General features: G+C 43.2%; 1 long non-coding RNA gene and 1 other non-coding gene across 6 annotated transcripts; both read left to right on the top strand.

Annotated features, from left to right (window-relative positions):
• Positions 1-11: 11 nt before the first annotated feature.
• On the top strand, positions 12-16,948 carry LOC103227997 (uncharacterized). 5 transcript variants are annotated; one of them, XR_012090589.1, is made up of 5 exons: positions 12-379; positions 6,073-6,129; positions 11,161-11,260; positions 11,650-11,750; positions 11,948-12,114. It is a non-coding gene; the product is annotated as an uncharacterized lncRNA (long non-coding RNA). The 5 variants fall into 5 exon arrangements; XR_012090588.1 differs by lacking the exon at positions 12-379 and adding an exon at positions 3,292-3,537; XR_005242058.2 differs by lacking the exons at positions 12-379; positions 11,948-12,114 and adding exons at positions 12,121-12,221; positions 12,457-16,948 and having other exon boundaries at positions 5,845-6,129.
• On the top strand, positions 9,688-9,791 carry LOC119625990 (U6 spliceosomal RNA). The gene has a single exon (XR_005242203.1). It is a non-coding gene; the product is annotated as a U6 spliceosomal RNA (small nuclear RNA).
• Positions 16,949-17,460: the final 512 nt, after the last annotated feature.

The following is a 17,460-nucleotide window of genomic DNA, read 5'->3' as shown; positions in this document are numbered from 1 at the left end:
GGTGTCGTCAGAGCAGCGTCGGGCCTGGCGGGAAAGTGGAAAACTACCCGCGGCGGGCCGGCGTGGTGGTTCACCCTTGTAATGCCAGCACTTTGGGAGGCGGAGGTGGGCGGATCAGGAGGTCAGGAGATCGAGACCATCCTGGCTAACACGGTGAAACCCGTCTCTACTAAAAATAGAAAACAATTAGCCGGGCGTGGTGGCGGGCGCCTGTAGTCCCAGCTACTCGGGAGGCTGAGGCAGGAGAATGGCTTGAACCCGGGAGGCGGAGTTTGCAGTGAGCCGAGATTGCGCCACTGCACTCCAGCCTGGGCGACAGAGCAAGACTCCGTCTCAAAACAATAAATAAATAAATAAAACTACGAGTGATGACTTCTTGGTGAATAAGTGGAGCAGTGGTCATAGTCTCTCCAGGCCCCGCTCCCCTGCGGCCTAATCTCTAGGCCCGGTCCGCGGTAGTCGTTCTTCTCTGAGACTCCGCGCCCAAAGCCTCGGTTTCCTCATCTGCCCTGAGATGGGATAATCCCCACAGGTATCTTTCTGCTAGGCTTGGTGGTATGCGCCTGTCGTCCCAGCTACTGAGGAGGCTGAAGTGGGAGGATCACTTGAGCTCAGGAGGTCGAGTGTGCAATCAGTCAATAATAGCACCACTGCACTCTAGCCTAGGGGACACAGCGAGAGAGACCGTGTCTCAAAAAGGGAGCCGGGGGCGGGGAGGTTGATAGTTAATTTATTGCTCTCGTCTACTCTATTAAAGCAGTTCTAACTTGGTTTGTGTTGGTTTGTTTTTATTTTACTAGGTTTTTAGGGAACAGGTGGTCTGTGGTTGCATAAACAAGTTATTTAGCGGTGATTTCTGAAATTTTGTTGCACCTGTCACCTGAAGAGTGCATAGTGTACCCAATATGTATTTTTTAATCCCCAAGACCCCCAACCCTTTTCCTCGTGTCTCCAAAGTCCACTATATCATTCTTGTGGTGGTGGTGGTGGTGGTGGTTGTTTGAGATGGAGTCTCATTCTGTCACCCAGGCTGGAGTGCACTGGCACAATCTGGGCTCACTGCAACCTCCGCCTCCCAGGTTCAAGCAATTCTCCAGCCTCAGTCTCCCCAGTAGCTGGGATTACAGGCGCCAGCCTCCACGCCTGGCTAATTTTTTTGTATCTTAAGTAGAGAAGGGGTTTCACCATGTTGGCCAAGAGGCGGGCGGTCTCGAACTCCTGACCTCAAGTGATCCACCCACCTTGGCCTGTCAAAGTGCTGGGATTAACAGGCGAGAGCCACCACGCCTGGCCCTTTATATCTTTTTTTTTTTTTTGAGATGGAGTTTGGCTTTTCTTGCCCAGTCTGGAATGCAGTGGCACAATCTTGGCTCACTGCAACCTCCACGTCCCAGGTTCAAGCCATTCTCCTGCCTCAGCCTCCCAAGTAGCTGGGTTTACAGGTGCGTGCAGGCATGCCTGGCTAATTTTTGTATTTTTAGTAGAGATGGGTTTCACCATGTTAGTCAGGCTGGTCTCAAACGCCTGACCTCCAGTAATCCACCCACCTCGGCCTCCCAAAGTGCTGAGATTTCAGGTATGCCTGGCCTCATTATGTCATTCTTTTTTTTTTTGAGCCGGAGTCTCCTCTGTCGCCCAGGCTGGGGTGCAGTGGCCAGATCTCAGCTCACTGCAAGCTCCGCCTCCTGGGTTCACGCCATTCTCCTGCCTCAGCCTCCCGAGTAGCTGGGACTACAGGCGCCCACCAGCTCGCCTAGCTAGTTTTTTGTATTTTTTAGTAGAGATGGGGTTTCACCGTGTTAACCAGGATGGTCTCCATCTCCTGACCTCGTGATCCGCCCATCTCAGCCTCCCAAAGTGCTGGGATTACAGGCTTGAGCCACCACGCCCGGCCCATTATGTCATTCTTAATGCCTTTGCATCCTCATAGCTTAGCTTCTACTAACTTGTGGATTGAAGAGTTATGTCTTATTAGGTTATTGGAATTTAAGTGTGCTTCTTGGTCAGTTCCACTGAAATAGATGGAAATGCTTGATGAACAGCAATTATAATGATAAAATTGCAAGTCCAAAACCATTTTAGGAATAAACTTGATTTAGAAAAGGAAATTGTGGGCCAGGCACAGTGGCTTACGTCTGTAATCCCAGCACATTGGGAGGCCAAGGCAGGCAGATCACCTGAGGTCAGGAGTTCGAGACCAGCCTGGCCAACGTAGCGAAACCCCATCTCTACTAAAAATACAAAAATTATCTGGGTGTGGTGTCATGCACCTGTAATCCCAACTACTCAGGAGGCTGAAGCAGGAGAATCGCTTGAACCCAGCAGGTGGAGGTTGCAGTAAGCTGAGATCATGCCACTACACTTCATCTTGGACAACACAGCAGTGGCACAATCTCGGCTCACTGCAACATCTGCCTCCCAGTTCAAGCGATTCTCTTGCCTCAGCCTCCTGAGTAGCTGGGACTACTGGTGTGCGCCACCACACCCAGCTAATTTTATCATTTTAGTAGAGACGGGGTTTCACCATGTTAGTCAGGCTGGTCTTGATCTCCTGACCTCAGGTGATCTGCCTGTCTCAGCCTCCCAAAGTGCTGGGATTACAGGTGTGAGCCACCATGCCCGGCCAGGAATATGCATCTTCCCAGTGATTCTAGTACAGTGATTTGCAGGCAACAGCTTGAGAGACACTGGCTAGTTTAGTATTTGGATGGAAAACATTTCCATGGGTTATTCTTGTTAGGCACTTGTTTGTTTGAATTTATTTTTTTAGAGATGGGAATCAACTAGGTAATATTTTAATCTAATTTTATTCTCTGGGTTTAATGAAAGAGCTCAGGATTGAATCTGGGTTTTCTTTCCTCTCTTTTTTTTTTTTTTTTTTTTTTTGAGACGGAGTCTCGCTCTGTCACCCAGGCTGGAGTGCAGTGGCACTATCAGAGCTCACTATAGTGTCAACCTCCTGGGCTCAAGTTATCCTTCCACCTTAGCCTCCTAAGTAGCTGGGACTACAGGTGTGCGTCTCCTCACCTAACTAATTTTTTGTGTGTGTGGAGATAGGGGGTCTTGCTTTGTTCCCCGGGCTGGTCTTGAACTCCTGGTTTCAAGTGATCCTCCTGCCTTGGCCTCCTAAATGCTGCGATTCCAGCATAAGCCACCTTGCCTGGCCAGAAATCGCACATTTTGAATTCTTCAAATGAAAACTTAATAGGTGAAAATAATTCTATTTGTTGATATGAATTGTTTGTTTTGGAAGCCACTATTGCTGAAGATAGTTTATTTCACTACAGCATCAATCCTAGTATAATTTTTAAGGAACACATCAGTTTTCCTCTCAGGATTATTATTCCTGGGTTTAAGTTTTCATTTTTCCTTTACTATTTGCCATATTCTTTAAAATTTTGTCAATTTTCAGAAACCAAGAAGCAACCACTTTCCATCTCATATTCCTAATGAAGTTGAAGAAAATGACAGTGTCTCTAAAGCTTCTTAAGACATCAGGAATTATTCTTAAAACCAGAGAGAGTCAGAATCAACTAGGTAATATTTTAATCTAATTTTATTATCTGGGTTTAATGAAAGAGCTCAGGATTGAATATGGGTTTTCTTTTCTTTCTTTTTTTTTTTTTTTTTTTGAGATGGAGTCTCACTCTGTCACCCAGGCTGGGGAGCAGTGGCGCTATCTCAGCTCACTGCAAGCTCCGCCTCCCGGGTTGGCGCCATTCTCCTGCCTCTGCCTCCCAAGTAGCTGGGACTACAGGTGCCTGACATCACACCTGGCTAATTTTTTTGTATTTTTAGTAGAGACGAGGTTTCACCGTGTTAGCCAGGATGGTCTCGATCTCCTGACCTCGTGATCCACCCGCCTCAGCCTCCCAAAGTGCTGGGATTACAGGTGTGAGCCACTGCACCTGGCCAATCATGGGTTTTCTAAACAGAGGCAATGAAGATTAGAAATGACAGGACCATCCATCTTGAGACAAAGTTGAAATTGCTTTTTAGAAAATGGTACAGCCAGGCCGCACGTGGTGGTTCACGCTTATAAATCCCAGCACTTTGGGAGGCCGAGGCGGGCAGATTGTCTGAACTCAGGAATTCCTGACCAACCTGGGCAACATGTCTCTACTAAAATATAAAAAATTAGCTGGGCGTGGCGGCATGCGTCTGTAGTCCCAGCTACTCAGGCGCCTGAGTCAGGAGAATTGCTTGAACCTGGGAGGCGGAGGTTGCAGTGAGCCAAGATCACGCCACTGCACTCCAGCCTAGGTGACAGAGTGAGATTCCGTCTCAACGAAAAAAAAAAGGAAAAAGAAAATGGTACAGTCTTTGGTCCTCATTACTACCTGTTAAGTAAGGCATTTCTAATCCTTTCATTAGAAAAAATGTTATATACTATTATTTCTTTTGTGTTTTCTTATGAAAAAATAAATATCCAGAAATATCAGTGTCAGAGTAATTTCAAAAGAAAATTTATAGAGCCATGTAAGATTGTGTTCTGGGGGAACAGATTATTCTATCTTGCTAAGGTTATGGCAGGTCTTTTTTAGAGCACTTAGTGGCTATCTGCTATCAAAGCTAAGTCTTTTATGTAGGTTTAGAAGATTTGAGTCTGGGCCGGGCGCGGTGGCTCACATCTATAATCCCAGCACTTTGGGAGGCTGAGGCAGGCGGATCACGAGGTCAGGATGTCGACACCATCCTGGATAATACGGTGAAACCCCGTCTCTACTAAAAATAGAAAAAAAATTAGCCAGGCGTGGTGGCGGGTACCAGTAGTAACAGCTACTTGGGAGGCTGAGGCAGGAGAATCGCTTGAACCCGGGAGGCGGAGGTTCCAGTGAGCTGAGATCACCCCACTTCACTCCAGCCTAGGCGACAGAGCAAGTCGCCACCTCAAAAAAAAAAAAAAAAAAACAGACAAACAAAAAAAAGATTTGGCTCTGAAATTGGGTTGAAAATATTTTTATTGGTTTTGTCAGGAAGAAACTTGGGTTTTTAGAGAAGGAAAACTATGGTAGGAGACTGGTGACCAGCTCTTCTTTTTTCTGCATAGCTGTGGACCAAATAGCTTTCCAAAAGAAGCTCTTTCAGACCCTGAGGAGACACCCTTCCTATCCCAAAGTGTGTATTTTTCCCCTGGTATTTTTGCTTGTGCCAGCATAACTCTAGAATTTGGAATTTAAGGACACTGGTATAAAATTGAGTGGGCTAAAATGATTTTTAACAGCAAATATTAAACTAAAAAATTTATTCTTTTTTATTTTTTAAATCTCCTTAAGATAATAGAAGAATTTGTTAGTGGCCTGGAGTCTTATATTGTGGATGAAGACAGTTTCAGGAACTGCCTTTTGTCTTGTGAGCTCTGCAGGATGAGGAAGCCAGGTGTGGAGAGGAGGCGTGGAATCTTGCTGAAATTCAGTCTGTTCCGCTAATTGCGTGGGGCTGGGGAGGGAGAGCGCAGTTGTTTCAAATTTCATTTTTGGTGCAAGCTCTCTTTTCCTCAAAGTAAACCTAACTTTGAAATTCCTAAGCTTGTGGTTATGAGCCTAACAATCAGTGTTTTCTAGAATGTGTTTCACCTGTGTTGACAGAATTTCTTTTTTTTTCATTGTTCGAGATGGAGTCTTGCTCTGTCACCCAGGCTGGAGTGCAGTGGTACGATCCTGGATCGCTGCAAGCTCCGCCTCCCAGGTTCGTGCCATTCTTCTGCCTCAGCCTCCCGAGTAGCTGGGATTACAGCGGCCCGCCACTATGCCTGGCTTTTTTTTTTTTTTTTTAGTAGAGACGGTGTTTCACCGTGTTAGCCAGGATGGTCTTGATCTCCTGACCTCATGATCCGCCCGCCTCACCCTCCCAAAGTGCTGGGGTTACAGGCATGAGCAACCGTGCCCGTCCCCCAGAATTTCAAATCTCTACCTCTCCCTTGCTAAGAGCCATTTGCTCATTTCTGTATTTCTTGTATAACAGGATAGTTCCTCTTTAAAATTATGTATTTAACCAATTTTATTGAGAAAAGATGATAAAAGCATTAAAACAAGGAAAGCAAAGTGGAAAACAGATGTCTTTTTTTTACAGTATGGGTGCATCTTATTCTAAGAGTCTCATCAAACTGCTTCTGGGGAGTTTCTACAGGTAAGACTGTCATACTACAGGTAAGACTGTCACTTTTTCTGTGAACATTCGATGGATGAGGTTTGTGGTGTATGCTCAAGTCTAAATGGCGGGAACATGGGATAGAGTAGGGTTAATCAGAGAATTGGGGTTTGTAACAGCTTTAACACAGCTCTGTTGCTATGATGAGTTTGGTAGGGTAATGTCTGTGTTTTAAAACTATGCGTATTAGCTTGGTACATCCAGTGGTTGGTCCCATTTATTCCCTCTGCATCTAATTCCTTTTCTTTCTTTCTTTTTTTTTTGAGACGGAGTTTCTCTCTTGTTGCCCAAGCTGGAGTGCAGTGGCGCAATCTCGGCTCACCACAACCTCTGCCTCCCAGGTTCAAGCAATTCTCCTGCCTCAGCCTCCCGAGTAGCTGGGATTATAGGCATGTGCCACCACGCCCGGCTAATTTTGTATTTTTAGTAGAGACAGGGTTTCTCCATGTTGGTCAGGCTGGTCTCGAACTCCTAACCTCAGGTGATCTGCCCACTTTGGTCTTCTAAAGTGTTGGCATTACAGGCATAAGCCACTGCGCCCGGCCTGATTCCTCTTCTTAAATCTGCGTCCTGTGTACTCTGAGCACCTGGTAATCTATCATGTTCATATCTACATCATCTCTCATTTAGCTTTTTAGATGCTTATGTAACTTAATTTTGTCCTTTTTCTCCTTCTCTTTTAATATATTAAGTAGACAATACATTGATATGATTTGAATATCTCAAGTTATTCAAATGTATATAGATCAGAAAACTTCCCTCCACCCCATTCTCCATTTTTCCTCTTCTCTTGTCTCCTACTGTTAATCTTTTCAAACTCTTTTCATTGGAAATCTTGAATATAATTTAGGTGGTTTGTTTTTTTTTTTTTTTTTTTTTTGAGACGGAGTCTTGCTCTGTCACCCACAGTGGCCGGATCTCAGCTCACTGCAAGCTCCACCTCCCGGGTTTACGCCATTCTCCTGCCTCAGCCTCCCGAGTAGCTGGGACTACAGGCACCCGCCACCTTGCCCGGCTAGTTCTTTGTGTTTTTTAGTAGAGATGGGGTTTCACTGTGTTAGCCAGGATGGTCTCGATCTCCTGACCTCGTGATCCGCCCGTCTCGGCCTCCCAGAGTGCTGGGATTACAGGCTTGAGCCACTGCTCCCGGCATAATTTAGTTATTTTACGTCTAAGAGCTCCCTTTTTCCTCTGGAGAGCTCCCCTTGCAACCTATTTGAGAATATTTTAAAGTCTGCATTTCATGGATTAACAGTTAGATGTTTAATAATATTTTGATTATCTGATTATTTTAACTTTGCCTTGATAATCATTTTCAGTTTTTCAGAAGACAGATTAAGTCTTTGTATTCCAGTAGCATATTCTAAAAATGAAGACATACTCATGTGGATATCCTTGTAATAAGATATCAACTTTACCAAAGTGTTTCCTCCAGGAGCTCTAGTTGGAAAGAGAATTATACGTTTCTCTTTTCTTTTTTTTTGAGTCAGAGTCTCCTCTGTCACACAGGCTGGTGTGGAGTGGTGTGATCTCAGCTCCCTGCAACCTCTGCCTCCCACAGGTTCAAGCGATTCTCATGCCTCAGCCTCCCAAGTAGCTGGGATTATACATTTCTATTGTGTGTATGTATATATTTTTTTAGACAGAATCTTGCTCTGCCGCCCAGGCTGGAGTGCAGTAGCACAATCTTGGCTCACTGAAAGCTCTGCCTACTGGGTTCACACCATTCTCCTGCCTCAGCCTCCTGAGTAGCTGGAACTATAGGCGCCCGCCACTACGCCCGGCTAATTTTTTGTATTTTTAGTAGAGACAGGGTTTCGCCGTGTTAGCCAGATGGTCTCGATATCCTGACATCATGATCTGCCCACCTCGGCCTCCCAAAGTGCTGGGATTACAGGCGTGAGCCACCGCACCCGGCCTTGTATTGTGTATTTTCAGATCATCCCCTAACTCCCTATGTCTTCTTTTTTAACCTGCCATTGTCAAAACCTTATTTGAGAAGATGCCAGAATATTTTTTTGAAAATATTCTGGAGTTATTATGGAATGTTCAAAGTATCAGTTGTACTTAAGTTTCTCTCTGAAAAGTTTACTCTGAAAACTTGGTTTCTCTGAAAGTCAATTTATCATGATGCTTCTTAAGTGACTACTAAAATTTTACTGGAGTGTCTTTGAAGTTTCATCTGTTAATAAGACTTTGTAACAAATAGGATTACTGTTAAAAGTAACTATTGCCGGGCACGGTGGCTCAAGCCTGTAATCCCAGCACTTTGGGAGGCCGAGACGGGCGGATCACGAGGTCAGGAGATCGAGACCATCCTGGCTAACACGGTGAAACCCTGTCTCTACTAAAAAACACAAAAAACTAGCCGGGCAAGGTGGCGGGTGCCTGTAGTCCCAGCTACTCGGGAGGCTGAGGCAGGAGAATGGCGTGAACCCGGGAGGCGGAGCTTGCAGTGAGCTGAGATCCGGCCACTGCACTCCAGCCTGGGAGACAGAGCGAGACTCCGTCTCAAAAAAAAAAAAAAAAAAAAGTAACTATTGGCCTGTTGCGGTGGCTGACACCTGTAATCCCAACAGTTTGAGAAGCCTAGGCAGGAGGATTGCTTGAATCCAGGAATTCAAGACCAGCCGGGGCAATGTAGTGAGACCTTTTGTCTATTTAAAAACAGAAAAGAAAAAAATGTTTTTTAAGTATCTATTGCTTATGCTCAGGGATAATCCCTAGTAGAAGGATACACAATATACTGGTAACAGTAGTTGTTTCCAAAGAGGGTAGCCAGTTGGTTGGAATCAGGTATTCTCTGAATACTTTTCTTTACCTTTTTAATTTTGTAGTGTATGTTGAGACAGAGTCTCACTCTGTCGCCCAGGCTGGAGTGCTGTAATACGATCACGGCTTGCTGCGGCATCAACTACCCAGGCTTAAGTGATCCTCCCACCTCAGCCCCATGAGTGCCTGGGACTACAGGTGCGCGCCACCTGGTCTGGCTAATTTTCATGTTTTTTTTGGTAGAGATGGGTTTCGCCATGTTGCCTTGGCTGGTCTCAAAACTTCTAGGCTCAAGTGATCAACCTGCCTGAGCCTCTGAAACTACTGGGATGTGGCCCTACCTGTTTTTTTTAATTACTATGTTAAAAAAGAAATGAACGGCCTAATAGAAAAGTAGACAAAGGTCATGAACAGACCTTTTACAAAGAAGAAATACAAGAATATAAAATATTTTAAAAGTTCAATTTTGTTAGCTATCAAAGTCACAAATTTAAAACACTATATCAAAATAGTAAATAATAACTATTAAGCAGTAAAATAAAGGCATTTTTTCCTACTCTCAAAGGGTCTCCTTGTTAAGTGTAGTGAATAGACATGCTCAACATTGCTAGTGAGCATATAAATTGGTTCAGGCATTGAGCCTGAAGAGCAATAGATTGTATGTGTCAAAAACCTTAGATTTTGCATACCCTTTAATCCTAATGTCAGTCTCCTAATTTATCCTAAGATAATAACTGTGAATGAAAATGAAATAACGTTAGTTTAGTGCTTGCTTTGGCAGCATATATACTAAGATTGGAACAATACAGAGATTAGCATGGCCACTTTGCAAGGGTGACACGCAAATTTGTGAAGTGTTCCATATATTGAAAAAAATTGGCCAGGCGCGGTGACTTACGCCTGTAATCTCAGCACTTTGGGAGGCCGAGGTAGGTGGATCATGAGGTCAGGAGACCGAGACCATCCTGGCTAACACGGTGAAACCCCAACTCTACTAAAAATACAAAAAATTATCCGGGTGTGGTGGCAGGCGCCTGTAGTCCTAGCTACTCCTGGAGGCTGAGGCAGGAGAATGGCGTGAACCCGGGAGGCAGAACTTGTAGTGAGCCGAGATTGCGCCACTGCACTCTAGCTTGGGCGACAATGCGAGACTCCATCTCAAAAAAAAAGACAAAGATTACTGTTTAAAATAAAGAAATGTAAATAATTGAGATGTTCAAAAAGGAATATTATATGCACATTAATAACTGTAAAGAGAACTAGTTAGTATCATACATTAATTGAAAAAAACAAACCCAGGTCACACATAGCATTTATGTTAGGTTGGTGCAAAAGTAATTGCGGTTTTTGCGATTAAATAGTGCAGTCCAGTATTTTGTTAAAAAAGGAAGATACAAACATATACATATGCATATTAATAGTGCACATTTCTAGAATGACAGGATTAGTCATTTTTATGTTCCCTTTTTAAATTTTTTCAGAGTCCTGTGTACAGTAATAATAAATTTGAAGGTTTGTTTATTTATTTATTTTTAGAAAGAGTCTCACTGTGTTGCCCAGGCTGGAGTGCAATGGCGCAATCTTGGCCCACTGCAACCTCCGCCTCCTAGATTCAAGCAATTCTCCTGCCTCAGCTCCCCAAGTATGTGGGATTACAGTGTTCACCACCACGCCTGTCACCCAGGCAGGAGTGCAGTGGTGCAGTCTCAGCTTTCCAACCTCCTGGAACAAGTGTTAGTCAGTCATTGCCTTGGTAGAAATCTTGTGTAATGAGTATTTCATTTTGAAACCATAGTGAATCACATTTGATATCTCTCTCTCTTTTTTTTTTTTTTTAATTTTTCTCAATGAGTTTCAGATGCTATTCTGTGATAGATTCACAGGTCTGTTTTTAAGCAGTAAGTTTTGAGTGGAAATTTTCTATATTGTCTGAATCATACCTGCTTCCCATAGGAATAATACTTTTTATGCCTTACTGTAGCCAGTTGAGAATTTTGGCTCTGTTTCAGAGATAATAGCTCTGTTTCACATTTATTACCTGTCTGTTTTCGATGAAGCTATGGTATTAACAACTAAAAGATTCTAATTTGGGGAAAAATTTAAATTTTTTTTCCCCCTAAATTGTGAGTGGGAAAACTGAGTGAGAGAAGTGATTTTTTCTAATTTTACCTAACAGTTCAGTACAAGCTGAGGTAGTGATATGAAAACGTATTAAGTTTTTGTGCTTTTAATTTCTAGGTTCGCCAGTTGGTGATTGATAAGTTGTCGTCTATTGGAGGATTTACCTGTGATAATAAAGTTCATTCTTCATTCCATAACAGCCATGGATGCACTTGAGGTATGCTCTTATATCCCGTCACACCTAGACAAAGCAACTTAATAAGTACCAATTGCTCTTCTCTGTCCCCAGACTAACCAAGAATAATGACTAATCCAGATAGCATTCAGAGGAGAGAATGGAGCTATTCAACAGATTCATTACTCTGTATGAGCTGCTATAAGTTACATTTACTCTTGCTGTGTAGTACCTCACAGAATTCTGAAATTTTGGGTATGATGTTCTATGACATTTCATTAGCTATTCTCACAACTCTATTTTCCAAAATGTCCAACATTTAAAATTTTTTCTTCCTCAGTCTTTCAGGAGATTGTCATGGTTGAGAAACTGGACTGTGCCTACCCACTATGAATAAGCAGAAAACCATAGTTAATATTTATTTTCTGCAGGTAATTTCTGAGCTTCGGGAGAAGTTGGATCTGCAACATTGTGTTTTGCCATGACGGTTACAGGCTTCCCAAGTAAAATAGAAAAGTAAAGGACGAGCAAGGTAAAGAGCTCATGGATAATTGCCACCCTTTTCCTCACATAGGTTGTCACAGTTTTCTGACATCCCACAGTCAGAATTGGAGCTTAATACTTACAACTACAAATAATGGTACTATTATGACATTTACATCTAGTATTGTATAGTGTTTCAAACTACATATATGTATGTGATTATGATGTGTTTATATGTTTCCTTAGCCATTCAGATCAATTCCAGACAGACTACAGTGCAAGTTTATTAGCCATCTTATACATGAGGTTGTCATTTGCTCCAGGGTACATGGCTACGAAGCAGGAAATCAGATCTTGTAAGTTCTTTTCTGGTAGGTAGAAGACTAATTTTTTCCTCTCTGCTACTTGTAATTCCTCAGGAAATCAAGAAAGCAGCAGTCAAAGCTACATTATTCTCCTTTTTGATGTAATAAAGTCAGCTATTAGATATGAGAAAACCATTTCAGAAGCCTGTGTTAAGGTGAGATCTTTGGAACTTTGATTATCAAGGAGGAAGTGAGTGGCAATTAGTGACAGATGTATAACTGAAGTAGATTGAAATAAAAATCTCAAAAGTCATTCAAGTGGAAATGATAGCTGATGGCTCCCATATGGACACATTGGCTCTTAGATGAGATAACAGTGCATGCTGAGTAAGGTGAAACGTGTTTCGCTGATGTGTCATAATGTTTTTGTGACTCTCTTGTTTTTTCAAGCAATTGAAGACACGGCCTCAGTGTCTGAACACAAGGTGATATTCATGTACTATGCATTTTAAGTATTGCAGACCTGAGGCGGGGTGTGGTGGCTCACGCCTGTAATCCCAGCACTTTAGGAGGTCAAGGCGGGCAGATAACGAGGTCAGGAGATCAAGGTCATCCTGGCGAACACGGTGAAACCCAGTCTCTACTAAAAATACAAAAAAATTAGCTGGGCATAGTGGCAGGCGCCTGTAGTCCCAGCTGCTCAGGAGGCTGAGGCAGGAGAATGGTGTGAACCTGGTGCGAGGAGCTTGCAGTGAGCGGAGATTGTGCCACCACACTCCAGCCTGGATGACAGAGCGAGACTCTGTCTTAAAAAAAAAAAAAAGGTATTGCATACTTAAAAGTAATGACATTGGCTAGCTTGCTTTCCTGCTTTCTTTCTTTCTCCTCCGTCCAGTCACTCTTTTTTCTCTTCTCTAGTTGCTCTAATAAACATTAGCTGTTTGGGGAAGATAATGTGAGGTGTTGACTGGCCAGAGAGCCTGCCCCTATTCACTCTGGCTATAAAATAAGCCTACAGTATCCATAAAGGGAAATACAGTGTAACTAAGCACATGAAGATGCAATCAAAGAAGCCAAGTCCCCACTGATGAGATGAGGAAAATAACCACCTGAGTCTCAGGTCCCTGTATCTGCCTAATTGCCCTTCCTTCCACCCAGCACCACTGTCAAGATAATGGCATTCCGTGTTTTATTTTACTTTGCCCATGTAGACCTGACTGGAGTAAATCAGTCTGTCCACTGTCGAGGCAGTGGTACTGGATCTTATGTCTCTATTAATTCTAGAAATACCTTCTATCAAAAAGCCAGATGATTGGCTGGGCATAGTGGCTCACGCCTATAATCCCAGCACTTTGGGAGGCTGAGGCAGGCGCGTTTGAGACCAGCCTGACCAATGTAGCAAAACCCAGTCTCTACTAAAAATACAAAAAAAAAAAAAAATTAGCCTGGCCTGGTGGCACGTACTACTGCACTCCAGCCTGAGCAACAGTGCAAGACTCCATCTCAAAAAAAAAAAAAAAAAAAGCCAGATGATTGCGTTCCTTAGGTGCTGATTGGTTGCCTTAAAGATTTTTCTTTGGTTGGAATCTGTTTTGTGGAATTTTTGTTGTGTTAGCCAATTTTTGGATGACTATCTTAAAAGCTTTCATTATGCTGAATAAAGCAATGAAAAAAATGACAACTTTTTGTGGTGAAAAACATCAAAGTACTCCAAAACACTGTTTTTGGTTTTGGATAAACATAAAGTTACCACCTTGGCTGCCTGCATTCCTATTTTTACATAGTTGTAATCATTTTATAAATATAATTTGTATTCTTTTTTCTCTTAACATTTTTTCTCCTGTTGTAAATATTTCATGTGCTTCTGCATTGTCTTCATTGTTATCTTTAATGACTGTATTTTGGTCTAATGACTCTCAATTTTGGTGTCCTAAGAAGTGGGGCATTCAGTTAAGAGAAGTAGTAAAATTTGTTTTGTGTTTTCTTTTTTGTCCTGCTTGCCTTTTTAACTTTTTTGTTTTGTTTTGTTTTGTTTTGTTTTGTTTTTTCTGGAAGCATAGACTCAAGTTGCCCTGAATACATTCCCAGTGTTTTCTCTCTCTCTCTCTCTTTTTTTTAAGAGACCAGGTCTTGCTCTGTCACCCAAGCTGGAGTGCAGTGACAACATCATAGCTCATTGCAGCCTCAAACTCCTGGGTGCAAGCGATCCTCCCACCTCAATCTTCGGAGTAGCTGGGACTACAGGAAAGCACTACCAGGCCTGGCTAATTCTGTTAGTTAGTTATTTTGAAATAGAGTTTTGCTCTTTCGCCCAGGCTGGAGTGAAGTGCAACAATCTCTGTTCACTGCAACATCTGCCCCCTGGGTTGAAGCAATTATCCTGCCTTAGCCTCCCTAGTAGCTGGGATTATAGATGCCCGCTACCACACCTGGCTAATCTTTGTATTTTTAGTAGAGACGGGATTTCACCTTGTTGGCTAGGCTGGTCTCAAACTCCTGACCTCAGGTTATCCACCCGCCTCAGCCTCCCAAAGTGCTAGGATTATGGCCAATTCTTTTATTTTTTTTATAGAGATGAGGTCTTGCTGTGTTGCCCAGGCTGGTCTCAAATTTTCAGCTTCAAGTGATCCTCCTGCTTGGGCCTCCCAGTGTTGGGATGATAGGCATCAGCCACTGCACCCAGCCCTCATATTTTTCTATTTTAAACTTAGGTAAACAAGCTAATTGTGGAGAAAAACCCACAAGGAATCTACAGATGTAAAAAATACAGTTTTTTGGCTGGGCGCGGTGGCTCAAGCCTGTAATCCCAGCACTTTGGGAGGCTGAGACGGGCGGATCACGAGGTCAGGAGATCGAGACCATCCCGGCTAACACGGTGAAACCCCGTCTCTACTAAAAAATACAAAAAAACTAGCGGGCGAGGTGGCAGGCGCCTGTAGTCCCAGCTACTCGGGAGGCTGAGGCAGGAAAATGGCATGAACCCAGGAGGCGGAGCTTGCAGTGAGCTGAGATCCGGCCACTGCACTCCAGCCCGGGCGACAGAGCGAGACTCCGTCTCAAAAAAAAAAAAAAAATACAGTTTTTCTCCACTCTCTGTCCCATTCCTCAGGGATAATCATCCTTCCAAATTTTTTCTCTTCATATACAAGCTGTAATTGTGTGCAAGTACTGGTATGCTCTTATGCCTATACATATGCATGTTTATATAATGTTTTTACAAAAGCAGAATCTTAACTGTGATTATGGGTTATTGTTGTTGTTGTTTAAAGAGACAGGGTCTCACTCTGTCACCAGGCTGGAGTACCAGTGGCATAATCGTAGCTCACTGTTGCCTCCACCTCCTGGGCTCAAGTGAGCCTCCCTCCTCAGCCTCCCAAAGCAGTGGGATTATAGGCATGAACCACCTTGCCCAGCCTGATTATCCTTTTGCAGGTTGCTGTTTTTTTCCACTTCATATCAGAAATGTCTTTCCTGTGTCAAAAAATATAATATGGCTTAGCAGTCCGTAACCTTTTTGGCACCAGGGACTGGTTTCATGGAAGACAGTTTTTCCACAGACAGTGTCGGGGTATGATTTCAGGATGAAACGGTTCAGCCTTAATAGGCACTATGTAGATTCTCATAAGGAATGTGCAGCCTAGATCTTGTGCACGTGCAGTTCACAATAGGGTTCACACTCCCATGAGAATCTAATGCAGCCGCTAATCTGACGGGAGACAGGTCTCAGGTATTACCACCTGACCGCCCCTCGCCTCCTGTTGTGCAGCTTGGTTCCTAGCAGACCACAGACTCCGTGGTCCAGGGGTTAGGGACCCCTGGCCTAGCTTATTTTTAAAAAATATTTTAATGTAAAAAAATTTTTTAGACAGAATCTTGCCATGTCACCCAGGCTGGAGTGCAGTGGCACAATCTAGGCTTACTGCAACCTCTGCCTCCTGGGTTCAAGTGATTCACCTGCCTCAGCCTCCTGAGTAGCTGGAATTACAGGCACTTGCCACCACGACTGGCCAATTTTTTTTTTCTATTTTTAGTAGAAATGGGGTTTCACCATGTTGGCCAGGCTGGTCTCGAACTCCTGACCTCACATGATAGGCGCACCTTGGCCTCCCAAAGTGCTAGGATTACAGGCGTGAGCCACCAGAATAAACCAGCCTGGCTTATTCTTTCGATGACTGTAATATTCCAAAAATTAAAATTACTCCGTCGTAATTTATTGGACCTTTCCCGTATTGGTGGGTATTTATAGTCTTTCCAACTTTTCACAAAGTAATTTTCCTAGTAATAGTGAAAATACATACTGGAGTTGGCAAGTGATTGAATCTTTCCTTTAATAAATGTCAAGATATTCAAAGTTACTTCTGTAGTAGAATCACTTTAGTGTATATTGCAATGTATTAAGAGATACCAGTGGTTAATAATTGTGGCACTGTATTTCTCTGAAAATTATTTCTGGGTTTTGTGAAAAGTGTAGATACTCCCAGGGGAGTGTGTGGAACAAATGAGCATCATCCATTCTGTGTTTTAACGGGGAAAAGCTGCTGTTTCATTGTAGCAAATGTACTGATTTGTTAACTGTTTTTGTATTATTGCATATTTATTGACAATAAGTTTTTGACCTGGTGATGCTTTTCATCATCTATAGCACCAATACTCAAAGAAGTACATTGAAAGGTGCTAAGAAATAAGATTCGATCAGGCTGCATTCAAGAACAACTGGTCCAGAGTACATTCTCTGTTCATTACTTAGTGTCAGAGACTATTGATCTTTAATCTAAAAAGGAAAGCTTTACAGCTCCCGTGTAAAATTTCATCTTATTTCAGTCCATTGTTCAAACCCATAGAAATTTTTGAATTTTATTTTTGCATTAATCATTTTAATTATCTCAATGCATTTTGCAGCTATGACAAACTAGCCTTTCATATCCTATTCTTTTTTTTTTTTTTTTTTTTTTTTTTTTTTTTTTTGAGACGGAGTCTTGGTCTGTCGCCTGCGCTGGAGTGCAGTGGCCGGATCTCAGCTCACTGCAAACTCCGCCTCCCGGGTTTACGCCATTCTCCTGCCTCAGCCTCCCGAGTAGCTGGGACTACAGGCGCCCGCCACCTCGCCCGGCTAGTTTTTTGTATTTTTTAGTAGAGACGGGGTTTCACTGTGTTAGCCAGGATGGTCTCGATCTCCTGACCTCGTGATCCGCCCGTCTCGGCCTCCCAAAGTGCTGGGATTACAGGCTTGAGCCACCACGCCCGGCCTCATATCCTATTCTAAGTAGCTTATAAAAACCTTGAGGGGAAAGGCCGGGTGCGGTGGCTTATGCCTGTAATCCTAGCACTTTGGGAGGCTGAGGTGGGCGAATTACGAGGTCAGGAGTTCGAGAGCAGCCTGGTAACATGGTAAAACCCCGTCTCTACTAAAAAGATACAAAAAGTTAGCTAGGCGTGGTGTTGGGCACCTGTAAT

The sequence above is a fragment of the Chlorocebus sabaeus genome, chromosome 22 (genome assembly GCF_047675955.1).
Source record: "Chlorocebus sabaeus isolate Y175 chromosome 22, mChlSab1.0.hap1, whole genome shotgun sequence".
Classification (NCBI taxonomy): Eukaryota; Metazoa; Chordata; class Mammalia; order Primates; family Cercopithecidae; genus Chlorocebus; species Chlorocebus sabaeus.
Note: the sequence above shows the minus strand (reverse complement) of the source record. Positions and strands in the feature narration are given on the sequence as shown.